Source organism: Larus michahellis, chromosome 9 (genome assembly GCF_964199755.1).
Source record: "Larus michahellis chromosome 9, bLarMic1.1, whole genome shotgun sequence".
Lineage (NCBI taxonomy): Eukaryota > Metazoa > Chordata > Aves > Charadriiformes > Laridae > Larus > Larus michahellis.
In genome coordinates, this window is record NC_133904.1 from 9,042,706 (window position 1) to 9,063,536 (window position 20,831).

Sequence of the window (20,831 nt, forward strand, 5' to 3'; positions counted from 1 at the left end):
TGTTGAGTTTCCTTTTCACCGCCAACAAATCAGCTGAAATATTTCTTTGTGGAGGGCCATTGGTATGATCATGTCCAACGCCTCTCCAGTGACCTCTCCCACCTCCAAAGTGGCCAAAGGGCCTGACACAGGCCACCAAGGTCAAGAAGCTTTTTGAAGAAGGCAGACGGAGCTATATCTGCTGTCGGACCCTATTTGCTGCCTGCTCTTTGCAGCCCGCATCCCCTCCCTGCCTCTTCCTCACCAAGCTCAATCAAACACCTTTCATTGGAGCAAAACAAATGCCTTGTTCAACACCAAAAAAAAACAAACAGGGAAACAAAGCAAAAGGAGGAACTCTCTGCAGACTTTCCCCTGAGCAGCCAGTTTTCTGGGGGTCAGGAATATCTCTGGGCTTCCCCCGTGGGGAGAGGCAGCCGACCCCACTTTGGAGCCCAGCACAGGGCTGAACGCACGCCCCGTACGTCACCTCTGCAGCCAAAGCAAAAGGGTGCGAGACCGTAAATATCCAGCCCGGCAAACCTGCTGGACTTGACGTAATCTCTCTGCCAGCTTCCAAGGTCAACAGCAACCTGTTTATACGGCGCGGGGCGAGAAGAGGCATTCTGGGAGAAAAGCAAACAGAGGAGATGTCCTATGCCCATACAAAAGGTGCTGTATTCCCGTGTTGCTCCGTCCCAGGCTGGGAGGAACATAAAATTAGCACTGTTTTCATTCATTCATTGTATAAATATTCCGCGTGGTGCCCACCCCCACATTTCCTCGCTGAGCCTGCAGGTCTCCATCAGGGAGGCTGGGAGGGGGGCGAAGTTAGGTTCAGTCCAAGCAGCTGATTAACAAGGTGAGGTGAGGGCATGCATGTGTGCAAAAGGGAGGAAAAAAAAAAGGAGAGAGGGAGAAGCGAGGGTTGCGTTTCGAAGGCAAGCAGCGCACGAGAGGAGCACGCACGGGCAGGGAGGTGCGCATAGCATCGCCCTGGCCAAGGGAGCGGTCCACACTGTGCCTCCTGGACAAAAGCCGTTTCACCATCACCTGGGGATGGTCCGGAGGGCCGGACATGTACTGCACACTCTGAGCACGGAGCTGCGTAGCGGGAGGGACAGCATGTCCCTTGTGCGGTGGGGCACCGTGGATGGAGCTGGATGGGCCGTGCGGTCACGTCTCGGCTGATCAACAGCACCGCGCAGCCCTGCCACCCCCCGCTGCAGCCTCACTGGTGCCCACTCCCCTCACCAAGGGGGTGCCAGCCCTTTTCTATACCCTAAAAACCACAGCCAAAGGCAGGAGGGAGTTTTCCCGGAGTGCCCTCCATGAGTGCGGAGGGGTGCGCAGCCCCAGGGTGCCGGCATTCCCCTCTGTGCGCCCAGCCCCAGCCCAAACGGCAGTGCAAGCCCTGACACCAGATGTGTTTAAGCTAGTGGAACCCTCCACACGCCACCGGCAGCCATCCGAGGATGGAGACAGGGTGCTGTGCAGCCAGGACAAGCACAAGAGGCCCCATCTTGGCGAGCCTGTGATGCCTGGCGCCGAATCTGTGACCGGAGGTGTCCGTTCCCCACTCCCTCCGCACAGGCCCATTGAGCAATTCAGAAAGACACCGCGAGGACAGGAGAGGGGCAAAAAGAAGAAAACATTTTTGAAAAAAATCCGCTGCCAAACAAACACCGGTCTGTGCGCGCCATCCCACCCGCTGGCCGGGGCTTCTATTTTTATCGGGTGATGAACAAGCCACAATACCGGGGTGGGGGCGAGCCCCGCTGTTTATGTCTGCCAGCACGGGGACGGCCGCTGCAAGCAGAAGGCAGCTCATTCAGCAGGAGCCGGAGCGTCCCGGTCGCTGCAGGTTGAATAGGTACATTGTCCGGCCCGGGAGGTTCAGGAAGGGCACCGTTTCCAATCCAGGATGCAAACAGGGCTGGGAGAAGCTCTGTGTGTGTGTCTATGGGGTTTGCTTTTTAAATATGGGGTGAGTATTTCAGCCACACCAACAAGGCTGATATTCACTCTGGAATGAAGGGGCACAGGTGCTGTCTTTGAGACAGAGAGAAGGCTCCTCCGTGCCCTTTTTACCCCCAGATGTTGACTCATCTCTTTTCAGTCCAGTCCCATGCTCCCAGGGTAACATCTCAGTGGGTAAAGTCTCTCCTGGGAGTGTTTAGACCCTTCCTAATTATTGGCTAGAGAAGTTTTGGCAGCATCCCTTCCCATCCCTCCAGTGGGACCCCAAAGTAAGGCCATACAATCCCTCCCAGGACCCAGTGACATGGGCTGTGCAGAGACAATGACACTTCTACATCACACCATGCCTTTCCCATCGTGGGATCTTGGCCTGGAGAAGGGCAGGACCTTCTTGACCACGAGGGTCAAAGCTGATGTTGAGGCACCCTAAGAGCAGCACTGGGGCAACAGCTATTCAGGCTTTGCCCATGACATTTGGGAGGCAATCCTTGCTGATGCACAGGGTGGTGCCTCAGCATCAGCTCCGGAGGGGTTTCCTCCTGGTGTAGGACTTTCACCTCCAGGACACCCAAGGCTGTCCCTGCCGGGCTGCGTGCATGTTCTGGGCTGTCAGCAGGACCAAGCAGCCCAAATGGATGCGTGTGAGCCCGTACGTGTGTGAGTGCAAGTGTCAGTACCCAAACCCTGGCACTTCTTTCCCACGCACGCTCAAGCTGAAAGCCAGAAAGGACGGGAAGTGTCAAGCACCTGGGCAAAAACACAGAAAACGGGCCATCTCAGCCCTCTCCCCACCCTCCCAATTAGAGGCTCGTTTCCCTCGTCAGTCAGGGCACAGAGTGGGCTCGCTTTGCCGGTGCTCGTCTCTCCCTGCTGCGGGAGGCGTGGGGGCTGTCAGCCTGCTGCCTCCGCTCCCTATCTCCCAGCCGCCACTGCTGAGAGGCGAGCTCCGGACCAGCAGGTAGGTGGGACCTGGCTTTTGTGTTTTTCCCACCTGGATCAAAGCCCAGCAGAGGTTTCTAAGTGGCAGCCTCCCCCTCGCAGAGCATCCCTGCTTCAGAAAAGACAACCTCGCAGTGCAGGCAAACCGGCTCCTGAGCTGCTGCAGTGGATCAAGGCCTTTGTTAGCTTTAAAAGAGGGAACGGAGCTGGGAACGGAGAAGTTCTGGCTCTGACACTGGCTTCACCCATAGCCTTGAGCGAGTCATCTCTGCGTGCCTCAGCTCCACACGGTGCCAGGGCTTCAGCAGCACCACGAGGCAGCAAGGACTCAAATACTGTTATCTAAAGGAACCTGTGACGGCTGATCAAGAAACGTCTGTTGTAATGTGTTTTGAACTCCTCAGACGCTGACTGTAAAAGCATGAACAGTACTTTATAGGCTCAAGCTCAGAGCTCCTGGGTTGCCCTTAGATCTCCAGTGCCTTTTGCTGAAGACGGGTCGCAGACAAACTCTTCACCACCCCACGCAGCTACTTGTGCACAGAATAGCTGGGATCCCATACCCCTTCCTCACGTCCCTGTAGGTTTTCTTTAATGCCCAATTATCTTTTAATGGGACACAATCATTCTAGAAAAGGTAAGCGTCCTAGGGGCACAAAACCTCCCTTTTCACCTCAAGAGCAAGACAGGGTTTGAGTTGAGAGCCATGAGGTGGCTCCCCTTGTAGTTGCAGGGAAGGAGCAGTAGTCCACAACAGTGGGTGATTTCGCTTGCACAATTTTTAAAAGGAGTTTGAAGGTTTTATTCTACTATTTTTTCTATTTCTTTCTTGTTTCCTTGCTCTCTCTCTCGGCTGGAAAGCCACCCAAGTCTCCCTTCATCGCTTTTGGAAAGCTGCAAGCAACTATCAACTGAAGTGACAAAACCTTTTTCTGTGTGGTATTTTTTCCTTTTCTACCCATTTTCATTCAGTGGCTGCTTCCACCATACAAATTCTGGATATTCTATAGTTTTCACGGCAAAGCTATTATTCACTCCTCCATGGCCACAGGGTTTGTTCTCTGTTCAAACATTTGCTCTCCCTGAAGGCTGAACTTCACTGGGAATAGACATAAGCCTCCTTTGAAATTTATAATGACATGTAAAAATCTTACCTAACTGTAAGCACTTTTGCAATGTGTTACCTGTGTTTCAAAGAGCTCTGAGTTGTTGCTTCCCTGCTTTAAACAAAAATCAAAAGCCATCTATGTGACTTTTTTTGACCTGGCCTCTCCTTAGCTTAAAAAACAAACACACACAAGAGCAGTTTATGAATCACAATTTCTCTGAAACATATTTAGCTGTTTTTCCAATCATTCCCGATGCAGACAAAAAACTGGAAGAGCCAGCAGGTACTGAGCAGTTCCTACCCCTTTCCTGAAGTTGCTAAGAAACTGCTTTGTGTGGAGCATCACATTTTCCTAACTGGTCAGCTCCAAAGTGGAATTTTCTCTGTTCCCTGGCTTAAGCTCATCAAAAGTTTAGATGGGGGTTTTCTTCGCCAAACCACAGTGGCAGCAGAGGGTACACAGGGCTCACAGTTATTCCACAGCAAAACAACTAAACATATACATTTCCCAAAAGGTCTTTATGCTACGGGGAGAAAGGGCTGCAGACGGGCATGAGATGTTTCAGAGTCTCTCACGTACACGAGCCAGAACAAAATCGGTCAGGTCATATTTTATAGCTCCTGTCTACGTGCTTCTTATCCCCAGCTGGAAAAAACGAGTCCTGCCTAAAGCGTGAGCTGTCAAGCCCCGTGTGAAGTGTGTTTTGCCTGTCCGCTCTCATTGCTACAGCTACACCGTGCTGCCCGGTGTAGAGACAGCCCAGCCAGCGAGGCGAGGAGGCAGGCGATGCTCCAGCACAGCCTGTGCGGCTCCATCTGCCCCAGCCCACCCAGCAGCTGGAGCTGGTGGCAGCCCCGCGATGGATCCTTTGCCCTGTAAGTTGGTGGGAAGGTCCCCGCTTGAACTCCACAGATGAAGGATTAAGTTTTTTGTGGACAGGCAGCACTCTTATACACCGAAAGGCATGTGAGGTCAAGGAAATAAAGTCCGAGAGTTTCAGATGAGGCTGTAAATATACTGTCCTTTCTAATGGTTGTGGAGTTTTCCCCCACTGCCCTTTGAACTTTTAGCATAAAGGCACCTGGAAAGCTTTCAACACCTAGCACTTCACTACTGAAAAAAAGGGGGGATGATTCAAGGGAGACGTTCACACCCAAAATCTGGTCGTGAATCTTCAAGATGGAATAAGGTACTCGTGGGAAGAAGCGTGTCTCCACGCTCTGTGATCTGGGAGCATTACGTGTCAGGATGATGGATGCACGGCTCTCACGAGAGGGCACAAACACTGTGAAAGGGTTACGAGCCTCAGGCCTAGGAGCGAGACAGTCAAGGAAGCAAGTTTTGAAACGAGGCATGGGATCAAAATAATTCATGGAGGGAGGAAAAACTATTATATCATAACCCAGAAAGCAAAGGAGGGTTTTGGGAAGAGAGGGAGAAGTGCAGATATCAAAGATCCCATCAAAAGAGAGCTGGAGGGAGAGAGGTTGAGGGCTGGCAGGCGGCTTGGGTGCAAGGAGGGCGTGAGCAGGACATTCAGATTTTATCTGTACTTTAGGCTAGTGATGCTCTCTTCCGTATTAGGGGAAAGGGCTTTCTCCTTCTTAACCCCAGAGGGTTCCTCACCTTGTAACTCTTTAAGAATTATAGGCTTTAAAAACTTTTCCCTCTTTCCCACAGGAACAGTGGTACTGCAGAAATTAGGCTGTTAAGACTTGATATAATTTGACCTACCAAATTAGCCATCTCTGTCTCCTGCTCTTCTCTGGTAACCCATGTCACGGCCTGCACAATGACTTTCCCTTGGGCTGGAAATACTCTCCTGCGGTGGAGGGACCTTCACCTATGAGCCAAGAGGAGTGGTTACTACCCAGATAGCATCATACAGTTGCATTTCTGTACTCAGGATCACCCTACTCTGATCTCTTGGAGATCTCTTAGCAGCCAAAATGGCGATGAACAGGGAGGTGAAGAGACTGACCCACGGCAAGGACAACCTCAGCCTGAGCTGGGGCCTTCTTACAAGCCTGAGGAACTTCAAATGTAAGACCTCAGGTTTCTCTGCTGATGTACAACAGGTTTTTCAACCAGAAGATCTTTTCTCAACTGTGAAAATCTCAGCGGTTTCCCACCTCCTCCCAGCTGCCATCTGGCCCCTTCACAAGCCAAAGTGTGGGCCTGCAACAACAGACCCGTTCCCTCCTTCCCAAGCACAGCTTTTTCTCCCACTCAAAGTTACCAGCATCCCCCACAGGAAAAAAGAAAAAAAAAAAAAAGAAAAAAAATCAAAACACGTTACAACCTCTTCAGCACTTTCTGACAGTACCAGAACTGCCAAGGATTCAGTTATGGGATCCTCCTGAAAGTTTTGGGGTGGTTGCTCCACTCTCCACCATTCCCAGGTGCTTACAGGCTCTGTATTTCTCAGCTTTTAGACAAACTCACCCCTAACATCCTCCTTTCTCTGCCTTTATATCACTTATCAGTTACTAATGCTCCAGGTGCTTGCTTCAGGAGCACGGAGCATCCCTTCGCTCCCTCCCTCCCGAGCTTCACTGCCATCACCTGCCTCCTCCTCCTCTGCAGGAGCTAGCACAGCCATGCCAGAGACTTCCCTAAACTTTCCTGTTTGCTACTCTCTTTCAGCTCCCCACTAAATCTGCTCATTTCCACTCAGACTGCAGTGATATTGACTGCATTGCAGACACATGGACTTTGCTCAGGTTCCTTAATTAGCTTCATCTTATTTTAGTTTGCATAAACCACGTTCTCTTTTTATTACATAAACTATTTCTTGTCTCTCAACCACTTGTGGTGCTCCAGCCAGTTTGCTTCCAAACCAGAGGGCTAAATTTAATCCCCCACTCTCCATTCAGCTTTCTCCATTTACAGTATTTTTTTTTTTTGGTCGTGCTTTTTTTCCCCCTTTCTTTTCTTTTCTGTGTTTTTTTTTTTTTCCTTCTTTCCAAGAGGCTGGGCTTCCCTTTCTGTCCTTAAGCCCTCCTATTTCCCCCTGCCCCCTGGATGCCTGCCTACCTTTACTCTAAAATCCAGAGGAGGATCCAATGCACTTAGTTTGCCAGCTCTTCAAGAGGTATCTAAGGAGGCTGACAGGAGTTTGATGGTCTCTCTTGCAGCCAGTGGCAGCTAATGTGGTCTGAAACCCTCTCTCTCTTTTTTGCCATTCACACACAGTACTTACTCTTCAAGCCTGCTGCTGCTGCCACTGCCTGAAAGGACCTGAAACACCATACAGGGAATTTTGATTTCTTCTGGGGAACCAGGGAAGAGAGAAAAAAAAAAAAAAAAAGGGCAGGAAAACTCATCTGGAGATTGTGAAGAAGACCTACAGTAATAGCAAGAAGTGGCAAGCTCTTTCCTTCTTGAACGCCGAAAAACACCTCATTTCTCTGCCAGGTGTATGGGACTTAGATTCTGGAAGCACTGCACTGAACTGTTAAAGGTAATGTATTGCGCTTTCCTCCCTCCTTTCTCTTTGGTATCTTTTCCTTAACTTTCCTATTTGTTTCCTCAGCGCTCTAAAGATGCAGGCTCTCCATCAGTGGATTGGCTGTTTCCCTGGTGAGCAGCCAGCAGAGAAATGGGAGGAAAAGTTGTAAACTGATTGAGCCCCAGCCTCTCCACGGAGTTTCCCTTCTGGAAGCTGCGCTGCCGTGAGCGGGGAGCCTGCGCCCGCGGTGCCTCTGGGCGCAATGGTCCTCACCAACAACCCACCCGTTACGGGGAGCAAACCTATAGCCAGGGGCAACACCTATGTGTTGAGTTTGTTAGTCAGCTTGGGGAAGGGAGGGAACGCAAGCCACTGGCTTCAGAGACCCTATAGCCAAAACCACGAGGCGGGAGAGCAGAGACAGGGTTATCCCCCTTCTCCCTCCCCAAAAGACCTTCCAACCCACCGGTGTTTCTCTGTGATGGATTTCAGCTACTGCTCAAGCCCTGGTGATGCGTCTGATCCTGCTTCTGAGCACGGGGGAAGGAGGCTGCCGTCGTGCTGGGTTGTTTTTTTTTGCAAGCGTCCTAAATGGCTGTGCAGGGGTTTCTCGTGGCTATTGCTTTGATCAGTGTCGTTGCTTTGCTACAGGGAAGGCAAAGGATGATCTCTGAGCTAGAGGGGTGTTAAGCTTTCTAAGGGCTGGCAAGTTTAGAAAGAGAATGAAAAGAGCCTGGATGCCGGAGGGTTTGACAGCGCCGTCCCCTTGCATGTGGATGGCAGGGGCCGGCGGCTGGCAGCGTCTCCTGGGTTATTTCCAGTTAGCTGCTCCGGGCGTTACTCAGTACCTGCCCTCTTTCTGAAGCCATTCACTGATGAAGCATATTTTTAGCAATAGTTTGCAGGGAGATGAGTTCTTCTGCAGAAGTTTTATTTTTCAGAATCTGTCTATCAGAAATGTCTTCTTCTCATTCATTTACTACTTTTTAAGACTTTTCATTTAAACCTTGTGCTAAGTAACCCTCCGCAAGTAGCAGAAAGCGTGCGCTTTAACCTTTCCCTTTTGAGTTGTGTAGCCAAAAAACTTCAGTTTGAAGAGCTTTCCTAGCTTTCTAAAATAACTTTGCCAGATGTGGAAAGGAGGGGAACATCCCACAATGAAATAGTTGGGAAAGTGGAATTTTTTAGCATTCCTTACTACTGTGGTTTTTCGTCTATAAGTTCCCAGTAAAGGATGTTGGCTGGGCAGAGGGACCGGGGGTTCGGGGACTGAGTTTGGTGGGTTTTCAGATCCCGCGAAGGAGGGCAACCCTGCGTGCTTTTGGAAGCCAAGCTATTTGTTTCTTTGGTTTGGATGTTTGATGTTATATTTTCCTGCTGGCTTCAAGAGATTGCATCCGCCTGACAGGTCGAAGGGGAGATGTTGCTCCTCTCCGAGAGGTTTCGAGTTGCTGTCAGAGTGTGAAAAGGGAGGCATCCCCTCCCACCATCGCCAGACGGGGCAGAGGGTGAGGGTTGGAGATGTCCCTGGCTGAGCGCTCTCAGCAGCCTGAACGGTCTTTGGGGGAAAACTTCATCTGTTCCACTTGAACTTGCCGGTTAATGTTTCCTATAATCACCTCCATGTACAGTAGCAGGGTTTGACAGCAGCACGGGGGCTGGAGGATGGATGGATGAAGAGAGCAGATGAGATGATAGGAAACTGGGGGAGGGAAAAACTTCCTAAGGAAAAGATGTTCAGCAGACTTAGCACTGTCAGAGCAAACAGCAGCTCATCACCGTAAAACACTACCTAATTAGTGAGAAACATTGAGGGGTTTAGAGGAGAAGAGGATGGACGGTATTACTTAAAAGACAGAAATGAATGAATGAATGCGTAAATGAAAAGAGAGACCAGATTGTTTTTCAGTGCTCTGGTATCACCCAGGGACGTTCATAACAGTCAGAAACCCTGGGGACTCCAAAATCCACTCCACTGTTGGTCTTTCCTCTCCTTTTCTCTCTCTGGGGCAGATCCTCTGCAAACATAAGCTGCACAGATCCAGTGACTTCACTGCCTTCCCATGCTGACGGGAACGTGGGCTGGTGGAGGGCCAACTGGTCCCATTTTAAAAATCAACAGGACCTTTCTTAGCTGCCTGAGACAACTTTTCCACCGCCACCTTCCTCCGTCTCCTCGCTTCCCCCTTTCCCTCACCAGTGGTGGGACGGCTGCTCTACCACAAGACATCCTTCCCTGAGCTGCTCTCTTCTTCCTCCTCCTCCTCCTTTTCTTCCCCCCCGCCCCCCCCGAACCCGCTGCAGCCTCCACATGTGAAACAAGCCGGGCTGTGTGTGCCTCTCTCAGGCAGCTTCCCAGCAGCGGCAACAAAAGCCGTGTTCATAGCGGGTCTGGACCACATACGGAGCCAGCGCGCGACGGCTGCCGAGCAGCCCAGAGCAGCCGGGGCTGTTTAAAGAGTGAAAGAGAGAGAGTGAGACGGCAAAAGAGAGGGAGCTGTTATATATTAAAAAAAAAAAAAAAAAAAAAAAGAAAAAATTAAAAAAAATACTTGAGCCCAGTGCAACAACGGAAACCTTACAGTTTACTTTTTAAAAACTCAGTGCTTCCTTGTGAGAGGGCAGAACAGCTCAGCCTGTGTGCGGGGAGCAGGTCTGCGGGCTCTGCCTGTGTGCACAAGGATGGGTGTGTGAGCGCTGCCTCCCCTCCCGCTCAATGGACTCACAGTATAAATCTAAAGAAGCTTTTTGTTGGCCTGATGAATAGGCGGGGGGTTTTGTTGCGCTACCCGCGCAGCCTTTTTTGAGACACTTCACACCGAGATATTTTTTTTTCCCTCTGCGTGCTTTTCATTGGGCTTTCCCTTTTTAATAAAAATTTCCATTTCTCCCTTGCATGATATTCCCCCTCCCCGGTGATTGCTCCGTACAGAGCAGAGAGAAGAAGGGTGGGGGGAACGATGAGAAATACCAGAATCATTCGACTTGGGTGGAATGAGCCTCCATGTGCTTTAGCTGTTGAAATGCCCCGAGGTGTTAAGTAGCAGCCCCATGGACCGCCTTGCTTCGATTTCCTTCCCCTGCTTTACAAGCCCAACCACTGTGCAATCAGCTTTACTGATCTAACGCTCCCGATGGTTCCAGCCACCTCTGTCAATGGGTTGGAGCCATGTCACTGCTCCTGTGACCAAGTGAGGATGAGGGAGATGATGTGACTCGGGCACACTGGCCACGCAGCAAAGTCCAGAAGCCACCAGGTCTCCGTTCCTGCTGTATAAGCTGCATGGAAGCAGCCTGAGAGCAGGCTTTGCCCGCGGGTTTCCATGGCTCTGCCTTTCCCTGAGGCTGGCTGAGGAGGAAACCGTGCTGGACTTGGGAAATGGAGGGAAGGACAGAGCAGAGGACACGGAAAGGGCTCTGCTGAGAGAAGGAAGCAAGAGATGAAAGCAGGGGAACGGGATACCTCTGACAAGCATAATGGTCTGGGGTTTTCACCTTTGTCGTTGCTCTTTATGTCAGCCAAGGCATGGCAATTCATGGCTCTTTTCCAAATCCCAATGCCAGCCAGAGGACACCTGGGCCAGCTGAAGTAGGGAGAACTTTAGGAGAGACCCAAAATTAACCCAGGTGAGGAGTCCTGCCTTGCTGCCTTGTTCCCCCCAGGTTGTCACCGTGTCCTGAGAGTGTCCAGGCTTATGATGGAAAGGAGCAGTAATTGCTGTGAAGAACTTGAGTGGTGGCATGTCCCAGGAAAGGGACGTATTTGACCTGGCAGCTGTACTCATTATTACAGTCAGTGAGGCACCACGTGAACCTTGAACGTGGGGATAGCCCTGGTTTCCGCCATGTTACCAGGGGACTGCATGGGAGGCAGGGATCTTCTGATACACCTTGGTGCTGCAGAGGGGTGGAAGGAGATGAATCCAGCCTTGCTCCATGCCCAGCCATGGGTAGGGCAGGTCCCAGAGGAAAGGCACTCGCTTCAACGGAGGCCACATCAGGCAAGCGAGACAAAAGGGCATCTGCAAGAGCAACCACATCATATCGTAGGGACAAAGTGATCAGGACAGGAAATTTCTTCTGGCAGGGTAGTGCTCATGGGTTAGGCCCAAGAGGAGCAAAACTGTCTATTAAGCCATGCCCAATAAATGTAGCTTACATTAGTGGGAGAATATGGAATGTAAATACTCATGCTTCAAGGCATAAGGTGACCACTAAATGCCTAGTGTTAAAAAGAAACTTCCTCCTCAGCAATTTATTCCCTATTTTTTGATGATGAGAACTTTGCTCTGAAGCTGGTGATATAGGTCTTGTCCAAGATAGGATACTGGCCTGGACACACCATCGGCTTCATCTGGTCTGGCAATTTCCATGTGCCTTTGGCGTCTCCAATGCCTTTGGTTAGCCCTGGGCAGAGGACTTGGACACTTTATTAGCAGTAGTATAGAAAACCGCTGAAGGACAGAAGGAATCTTCTGTGATGGCTGCAGGAGATTTGACTTAATAGGTGAGAAATTTAAATAGGAATAATTTGACAGGAAAAAAAAAATCCATAGGGAAAACTAACAAGAAATAACCAAGGAACATCTCCTGACTGAGGTTAGATGACAGACTGGAGGAAGAGAGCGTGTAAGGAAAATGCAGAGGTCAGCAGCTGATAAACAGGTGAAAATGATGGTGCTGATCCCTTCCAGCTGGAGCTCCCATCCATCATTCACACCTCTGCAGGGAGAGCCGCTGCTGTGCCGGCGATTGAATAACCTGTAATCCACTGCAAAACCTGCTACTCCTGCTGGGATCCTGCATGGGATCAGGGATAAATACCCAGCCACAACCCTGGAAATCCCTGGGCACCTCAGGCTTTGCACAGGGCTGGGGCAGATTCGGTAGTTTTGCTGGCACAAATCTATTGACTTCAGAAGATTACTCTGGCTTAGCAGTACTGTGGTACAGCAGCCGTAGATCTAAGTGTAATTAACATTACATCATCTGTACCACAGTTTCAAGGTTGAAATAATCACGTAGTTCACATATTGGAAATTACAGGATGGCTTTCATATAAATGATTAACTGTCACTATTACTTACCCCAGAAAAATAGTTTCTATGGTGTTTGGTGTATAAATAATACCCTGTACCTCTATAGCGCTCGGCTTCAAAGTAATGCTTCAGTGCCGTACCATAACGAATACCCTAACATTCTGTAATAACCGGTCTGCAAATGATGTCTTTTCCCCTGTTGTAAATTATACCGTACGGTTACTGCCACTGCTGCTATTGCATTCAGTCTGGTTAGTAAATAATACTCTTTCCCTACCATTGTATCTGGGGTTTAAATAATACCCTGTCCTCATACAGCAGTTGGCATGTAAGTGTCACCCTAATCCTGGTCCGTACTTTGGAGTGCACAGAACTTCCTGCTGCTGCAGAACAAATTGCAGCCTTCCTCCCCGTAGCATTTGCCCTCTAAATATTACCCTGCTGTTTTATATAGCACTTATTGTATAAATAATACCCTGCTGCCTTTTAGTAATTGATATGTAAGTGATACCATCAGGCTGCGGGGTACTTAGTCTGCTAATGCCGCCTACTACATGGGCATTAGATGACACAGCGGGGCTGTGTGGTGGGGGACACTGGGATACCAGCTCAGCCCTTCATCACTGTTACCTGGGTCTTCTCTCAAAAACCAGGGTGCTCAGCAGCCACAGAGCTGGAGCTCCCCTGCAGCCGTCACTGCGTGTCAGCAGGGAAAAGAGGTCACCCTTTTGCTTGGCCACCTAGCCCACGGGATCTTCATCCTTCCTAGAGTCCTTCAGGATCACTTTGCCAGAGACAGAGCAAAACCCCTATGCCTTCACAGTTCCCAGATTCCCCGCAGTTTGCCTCCTTAAAAAAAAAATAAAAAAAATTGATGCTAAGGGCAGGGGTCACCTTCCAGTCTCAATGCACGGTTTCCTGCCTGTTATATGACGGTGTGAAATGATTCAGCACCGCCAATAATGTTGAGAAAAACCTAAGGAGAGTCATGTTTAGCACAGGACAGAAGGATCTTCATGACTCTGATTGCTCAGCTCTGAATCTGTCCAGTGTTTTGAAATGCCCCGGGCCATCCCCGGTGTTCCCCTGAGACTACAGCTCTGTGCAGTGTTGTACCCATTTCATCTGCGCAATTATTCCCATATCAGCACACCGATGCTGCACGCATACCTCCTTTATACCATTTTGAAGTATGCGCATTCTGGTTTGGACTACTCTCTTGTGGTAGCCAGGTAGACCTGTGGGTTACGGGCATGAAAATCTCAGAGATTGGGAGGCAAATGCGATCTTCATTTCAGTTCATGTTCAGTGCTGTGCTTCCAGCTCTCGCTAACCTACCCAAAGAGACTTTGAATTAGCTAGCCCAGGCACCATCACCACTCCAACCAAGACAGCACTGAGTTCAGTGTGGGCTACAAAACCTACCCGAGAAGCGAGATAAGTTCTCGGGTTAGTTGTCCGCTGCTGGACACCACACCGCCATGGCATGGCGCTTAGGCGGCTGGCAGCCAGCTCAGTCTTGTCTGCAATACCTAGTGAGGTTCCCCTGGAAGAAATTAGGACAAGTGCCCCTCAGTCTTCATCTCCATTCTCCATTAGGGAAACCATGTATTTTTCCCTAGAGACCCCATTTCAAAGAGATAATAAACTTCTGTCCTTCCTTCTGCTAGCCCCACCAGGTGTTCTCCTTTAGTCAAGGTAAGGTTTATGGGCAGAGGTGCTATCTCCAAGGGCAGCTGAGAACACTGGAAAATAAATATTCTTTGTCTAACACAAGTCCCTTTTCCAGATTTTCAATCCAGACCAGCCACCTCGCTTCTGCTCTGGTTTTGGCCAGTTTCATATAATTGTCACTGTCAGTTGACTTAAAACTGGCTTCCTACTTTGAATAAGCACATCGAACCAACATAAACCCCTGTATTCTGTGAATATTAAGCTCAGCCCCTTTTTTCCTTGGTACTAAGGCCCCCTGCTCCCCTATATCCTCCATGGCAACTCAGATGTTGACGTGTTCTTGGAGAGAGGGTGCTTTGGCATCTTCAGAATCAGTCTAGCATCAAAGACAAGAAGGTTGGGTTTGCTCATGCTTAAAATGGAAATATCTCTCTTATACTGTAGTCTCAGGGTAATGTTGAAGCTTTACTTTTGCCTCCATTATGTGTATTGGTGAAAGTGAAGTCCCTCAAATACGTTGGTTGGCACATTCTCCCCAATCCTGGCACAGTTTATTTCAAATTTCTTCTGTTCTCCACTAGATTTCTCTCTCTGTTCTGCAACTGCAAATGTAGCTGACTGTTTTTCTTGTAGATCTGCAGTACCTCATCCGTTAGAGAGTTACCTCTCATCTGTGCTGTTGGTATAATTAAACAGTAATATTTAGAAATTGATTGGATATCGGGGTCATTAGACGCTCAGATAGCTGATTGGATTTATCTCACTTATAAAATTATGTCATTTTCCAGAAGTTGCTTTAGGGACCGAAGGCCACGTTTTGCAGAAGCAGCAGAGCGCCCCAAGACACAGAGAGCACTTCTGCAAATTCCATTAGGTGCCTCGCCTATCCATTTGCATCTTTAAATTCTGAAATACGGTGGACATTTTGGCAGGCTATCAGAGTTTTACTAAACAGTTTTGACGCTCCCAGAAATCTCAAGGCATCTCATGAGAGTGCACTGTTCTTTTGCTGCTGTATCAAAACTTGTATCCAGGATCTTTAGAGTGCAGTTTAGAAGCCTGCTGATTTTGTCAATGACCAGTGGGGCTTGTTTCTCTTGCTCTCCTAAATACTTGCTTATACTTTTCATTCTCTTTTGCAGCATCCTTATGGTGGGGAGGAGGTTGCACTGAGTCTTTCAGAGAGCAAGCACAGAGCGCACAGCCTAAGGGGAGAGGATGTCCAACATAGCTTTTGAACATCCTCAGTGCCGCACAGAGGGCTCGAGAGGTCCCAGACATTGGCTGGACAAGCCTGGGGTCTACATGGACCAATCTTTGAGGGCGAGAACAAGTACCTGCTCTAGTCCCTCACCTTCCCAGTATGCTTCCATTCAAAATCATTAACTTAAAGTATCATAGAATGTGTTGGGTTGGAAGGGACCTTTAAAGGTCATCTAGTCCAACCCTCCTGCAGTGAGCAGGGACATCTTCAACTAGCTCAGGTTGCTCAGAGCCTCATCGAGCCTGGCCTTGAATGTCTCCAGGGATGGGGCCTCCTCCACCTCTCTGGGCAACCTGGGCCAGTGTTTCACCACCCTCATTGTAAAGAATGACTAATTGTAAAGTATGACTAATTGAACCATGTTTGCAGGAATGCTCATGCAAAATGTTAGAGAATATTTTTGTTTTGAACATCTAGCTGTCAACCAGTTTTCCTGAACATCGCTCCCGTTGTGTGGTTTATTTAAGCGGTGTGGATCAATGTGCATTAGTGCTGTGATGGTTTTTCAGTTGCAGTGATGGAATTACCACGATCTGCAGACTGCTCCGTGACGGTGCCCAAATGTTACGTATGATTAGATCCAGTTCTCATACTGTGCGTAAAAGCCAAACAGGATTTTCCTTGCTATATTGTCTTATGGAATTAATTCTTCTTCTGTCTGAAAGCAGAGTGCTGTGTACAAACTTTTGGGGATTTAGACTTCCTTTAGAGAGCTCTCCCTGCTGTCTGTTTGGGACTTGCAAGCAGTTATTTGTCTAGACTAGGTTTTAATACCAGAACTCGGGCTTAATGTTCCCAACCTCATAGTTAAATGACATCTTTTCTACTGATTCCAGTGGTAACTGGATCTGGCCACCAGATAATTTACCTGCCCATCCTATTGGAAGGATCTGGTTAAAATAGATCATAATTATAACTTGCCTTTGAATTGGTCTTTTATGCCAATAGTATAAAACAATTTTTACTTTTATACAGTTTCTTTTGCTAGTGTTTTGTGTCTGAGCTAAAATACCAGTGTAGCATGCTCCAGGATCCATTTTAAAGACCACATCTCCTCCATTAATGCTGGACCGTATTTGCTGGTTTGAAACACTTTGCTAGGCAGTTATTTTGCCTACAAGGAGATCTGTGTTGGTGTCTTTGTGTTCCCCAAAATGTAGGGTACTGTTGGTTTTAAGCTGTTCCACGTACCTCTGGAAAAACAACATTTTCTGTTGCCCTTACAGAATGCTTCACCAAACACTGGGCAGTGTTTTGGCGCTCTCCCTCAACCACATCTCATACATAGGAATTTATTTGCCTCTCAGAAAATTTTGCATTCCCATCTAGTTGCTGTTTTGGTTTCCTCCATACCTATGTTTCTCTTATTGAACGTATGACATATGGATTTTGCTTAGCAAACTGTAGATTTGGGCTTAGTAGCAGCGTCTCTCCAAACGTCTGTGGCTTATGCTAAAGTTAAATGGTTAAATTTCTTTCCCTTCGCAGTCTACACCTCACAGAGTGATTTTATATTTCATGTAAGAGCCTTGCTTTTATTCAGGATTCCCATGGTCTCCCCAAATTCACGTTTATGCTCTCTAGGCTTGGTCAGAAGCATTCCTTCTAGATTGCAAGGTCTTTAAGGCAGGGACGGTTGCCTGCCTGTGCTGGGGTAATTCAGTGGAGCCCTGAGGTCTGAGTTGTAATGAAAAGATTATTGATATGCATTCATTGACCCTAGACTGAAACTAATTTTGGAGAGGCTAATTGTCTCCTTCTTGCTCTCTCTTTCAGTGTCACATCATCACAGTTGCTTCCTAAGTAATACCATACCTAAGCCCATTTATAAATTCATGTATATGTAGAGACAAAGCTCTATATTTACATAACACACATTCAGGTCAAAGAGTTTGCCTGCTTTTAAAGTGCAGCGTTTCTATTCTTCAGGCCAGTTTCACCGCGTGTTTGAAGGGAACAGACCTTTCAGTGTGGGCAGAGTTTTGTGAAGACACTGAGATCTCCTTTGGAAAAAAGCAAAAGGCTGTGAATGAGTTTTGGATTGAACAGTGGGTGTCATAGGATTAAAAATTTATCCTTTTACATTTGTTGCTTGGTTTAGAAAGTGTTTCTTTCAAGGGTTTTCTTGGTGAAGTTTTGGACTGACCCAAAATGGAAATCTCAGCCAGGAGACTGAAACCCTTCTGCCAATTATTCCCTCTCCTATGCTGAGGTGTCCCGTTATCTTTTCTGATGGGTGGATGAATTCATCACACAGAGACTGACATCCACGTTCATGGAGGGGCCAGTGGCTAAAAGAGGACAATTTTTAGGCATCTTTTCCATCACCTTGCTCCTTCCCTTCCAGCTCCCTGTCAGTCTCATAAAGTAGGACTTAATGATCTTGAGGTCTCTGATGGATGGTCTTTCTCTGGGGCAAACCCAAAACAAGCTTGCTTGGCTGTGAACTATTTTGTTGTTGTCTTTCTTGGCGTGTTTTTTTTCCCGCTGTACAATTTGGCTTGGTTCAGAAGCGTCGCTATAGTGTAAAAAAACAAGAGGAAGATTTATTTTCTGCCTGGAGTCCCCGTCGGTTTCTTCCCAAGAAGAAGGGAACAGGCTGAACCAAAGGCAGGAATTACTGTTCGGATAAAGTGACTTGACAGGTGAATAGGAGCAGTGGATGAGTGTCCGTGCCCAATGGGACCACCCCTAGCAAAGAGACCTGAGCATCCCTCAGTGTTCCCAACATGGTGAAATCCCCTTGGAACGACTGGTGCAGGACAGGGCAGTTGACTGTACTTTGAGGCTCCCCGTCCCCCAAAAGGAATGGAGCAATATCAAACTAAACAGGGAAGTTATTGACTGAGCCAGTTAAATTGAGTTAAATACACACTGTGTGTCTTGGCTAAGAGGGAAGAGGACACTGCATGCCAGAACAGTCTCCTGGTACACGAACGGTTTGAGCACACAAAAAAAGGAAGGAATTGTACAGGGATGCAGGGCTACCAGGTGCCATGAGATGGCACTGGCTGGGGGAGTGACTGGGGATGAACATAAAGGAAAAATCTGAGCGAAGAGATAGCCTGGTGAGATTTTAACAGGCCCTTAAACCCTCCACGCACTTACAGCAAAGCCCCTGGTTTGCACCACCAGACAGCAGCCACAGACGCTGCCCCAGCTCAGCACCCGCCTGCTGCGGGACTCGGTACCGGAAAGGGAGGAGAAGGGGGAGCACATTGTCCATGGTCCACGTAATCCTCCACCGCTGCTAAAACTGTCAAGAGGGGGACAAAGTGGGCCAGGAGAGCTGGTCTAGGAGGAAATGAGAGGAGACAGCGAACCATTCTCCTGCTGTCATGCATGAGGCAGTTTCAGGGGGTGCAATGCCCAGCCATTGATTAAGATTTCATAGAACCAGAGACGGGAGTGAAAAGCTGCTTCTCTTTCTTAATCCTTCCTGTACTATTCAGTCTCCTAGTACAAGCTGGCATGGCTGTTTTGTGCTCAGTCTAGTTTTCAGAGGTTTGCTGGCAGAGGAAACCGAGAAGTAGGAAAGTCTTCTTCAACACAGCCAAGGCAGAAAAAACCTCATTATAGTCTGAATGTGAAGTCTGTGGTCTCTGCTTATGCTGTGTGCCCTCTCCATAAACTGGAAGGCGAAGCCAGCCCAGTGCCTCCAGAACTGAGGTGCATCATATCAGCCCCAGACAGCAGACAGCTTTGGTGAAAACCTACTCCAACATTTTGATAAAGACCCTTCTTCAGACAGTGGAGTGCATGAGATCCTTCGTCAGCAGTAGCAAAGCCCACACTTGCATTATGGTTGGGGGTTCCCACCGCTGCCAGAAAAAGTATCTGAAGTCCTTGTGATTAGAGGCTTGAGAGGAAAAGCTCTTTTGCTCCCAGGAGGCTCTCTCCGCTTGCCTGCACAAGGAGTGCGTGAGAACATTTGATATGCATGTGCCTTTCTAGGGAGTCACAAACGGCTTGAGCATCTGGAAACAGAAGAAAATAGCAATCCCTTTCTTCTCCACTGAAATGCCAGTGATCTGCTCAGTAGGAAAAGATGGTTCTCCATCTTCTGGGGTTATGAAGAAAAAAAAAATGCCAAGAGATTGGTAGATTTCAAATCTTGCAGTTTATTTATGGCACGTAGTAACACTCGTTTGGACCACTGGCACTGCCTCCTGAACAGCACGTCGCAGGATGTCTCCCCGCTTTCCAGCCAGTCAGCAGAAAGCCCCAGGCCCTCTCCCATGCCATTTGCCCATTTGTCTTTCAGGTCATCCCAAAGGGAGGATCGAGTCGAGATTCCACCTTCCTTGCAAAACTAAACTGTGCATGTCTTGGATTTATGAGACAGGAAATCTACTTGGGAGGAAAGCTGGGGCTGAAACGGCCTCATTTAAGTAAATCTAAGCACAGTGTTTACACAACGTCTGGAATTAATGCAGAGAAAACTTTCAGGTGCCAACTTTGGAAAGAGAAAATGGGGCGCAAAAAGAGACAGATACTGAGACTGTGAGGAAGCTGGAAGCTCTTCCTCCAGCTTGGTTGGAAGGTTGCTTTTACTGCTGTTAAGCACCAGCAGCATGCTATGCTTGGTAACGCAAAGGACAGATAGGGTGTGATTGCTCACCTATCTCTTTTGTGTCCAAGCTGTGAGAGTGGGAGGATGTTTAGTATCACCAGCTGTGTGTTTTCCCAGCACGGACGGGATCACCAAAGATTGGGGTGCAGCATGATGCACATAGCATATCAGTAGAAGGTGTCCTTAGCAAGAGGTTGCTGCAGCCTTTGTATCTTAAAAGAGGTGCCTAATTCACATGAAGGGACATTAATGCAAGTGGAGGCTACGCACAACATTACACATGACTGATACTAACCAGAAATGGGGTCACACTGTCATTAGCATTAGCATGTCATTACCATGACCCAAATGTGTAGTTATTACAGAGGTCCTACAGCTATGTCTTGTGGCTTTCACCTTGAATGTCCTAAGTTTGTTGGCGTTCCAAGCCAGGGTGATGTTTTCTGTCCATCTGGAGCACACCAAGAGGAAAAATCTTTACCACCGTGAAGCTGAGAGGAACCAGCTTCATGATGTCACTTCCAGTCCTGCCAAGTGCCTTGTTAGGTGAACTTTCACATCACATTTCTTAGGAGAAAATGTTGCATCCAAAAGTATTTACAGATATCAGATTTGGGCAGTAACTAGCAAAGTCAGTGAAGAATTAGGTTTCCGTGCCTATGAATTCTGTATTAAAACATGGTTTCAAAGGCATTATGGATTTCTGGAAAGCCAGCTTTCTGAAGGGCTGAGCTCAGTCAGAGCAGAAGGGAAGCAAGGCAGAAGATGGCCACGAATCTTCTGCCAGCGTAGCAGCGCTGCAGAGATTTGCTTCTCTGCAGTC

General features: G+C 48.4%; 1 protein-coding gene across 1 annotated transcript in view; it reads left to right on the forward strand.

The window, feature by feature from the left end:
* Positions 1–5,767: 5,767 nt before the first annotated feature.
* The window catches only part of ACAN (aggrecan), a 52,563-nt gene continuing 37,499 nt past the window's right edge, over positions 5,768–20,831 (forward strand). Inside the window, exon 1 of the mRNA XM_074601265.1 lies at positions 5,768–7,470. The gene's annotated coding sequence lies outside the window, so the exon portion shown is untranslated. The remainder of the gene's footprint in view (positions 7,471–20,831) is intronic.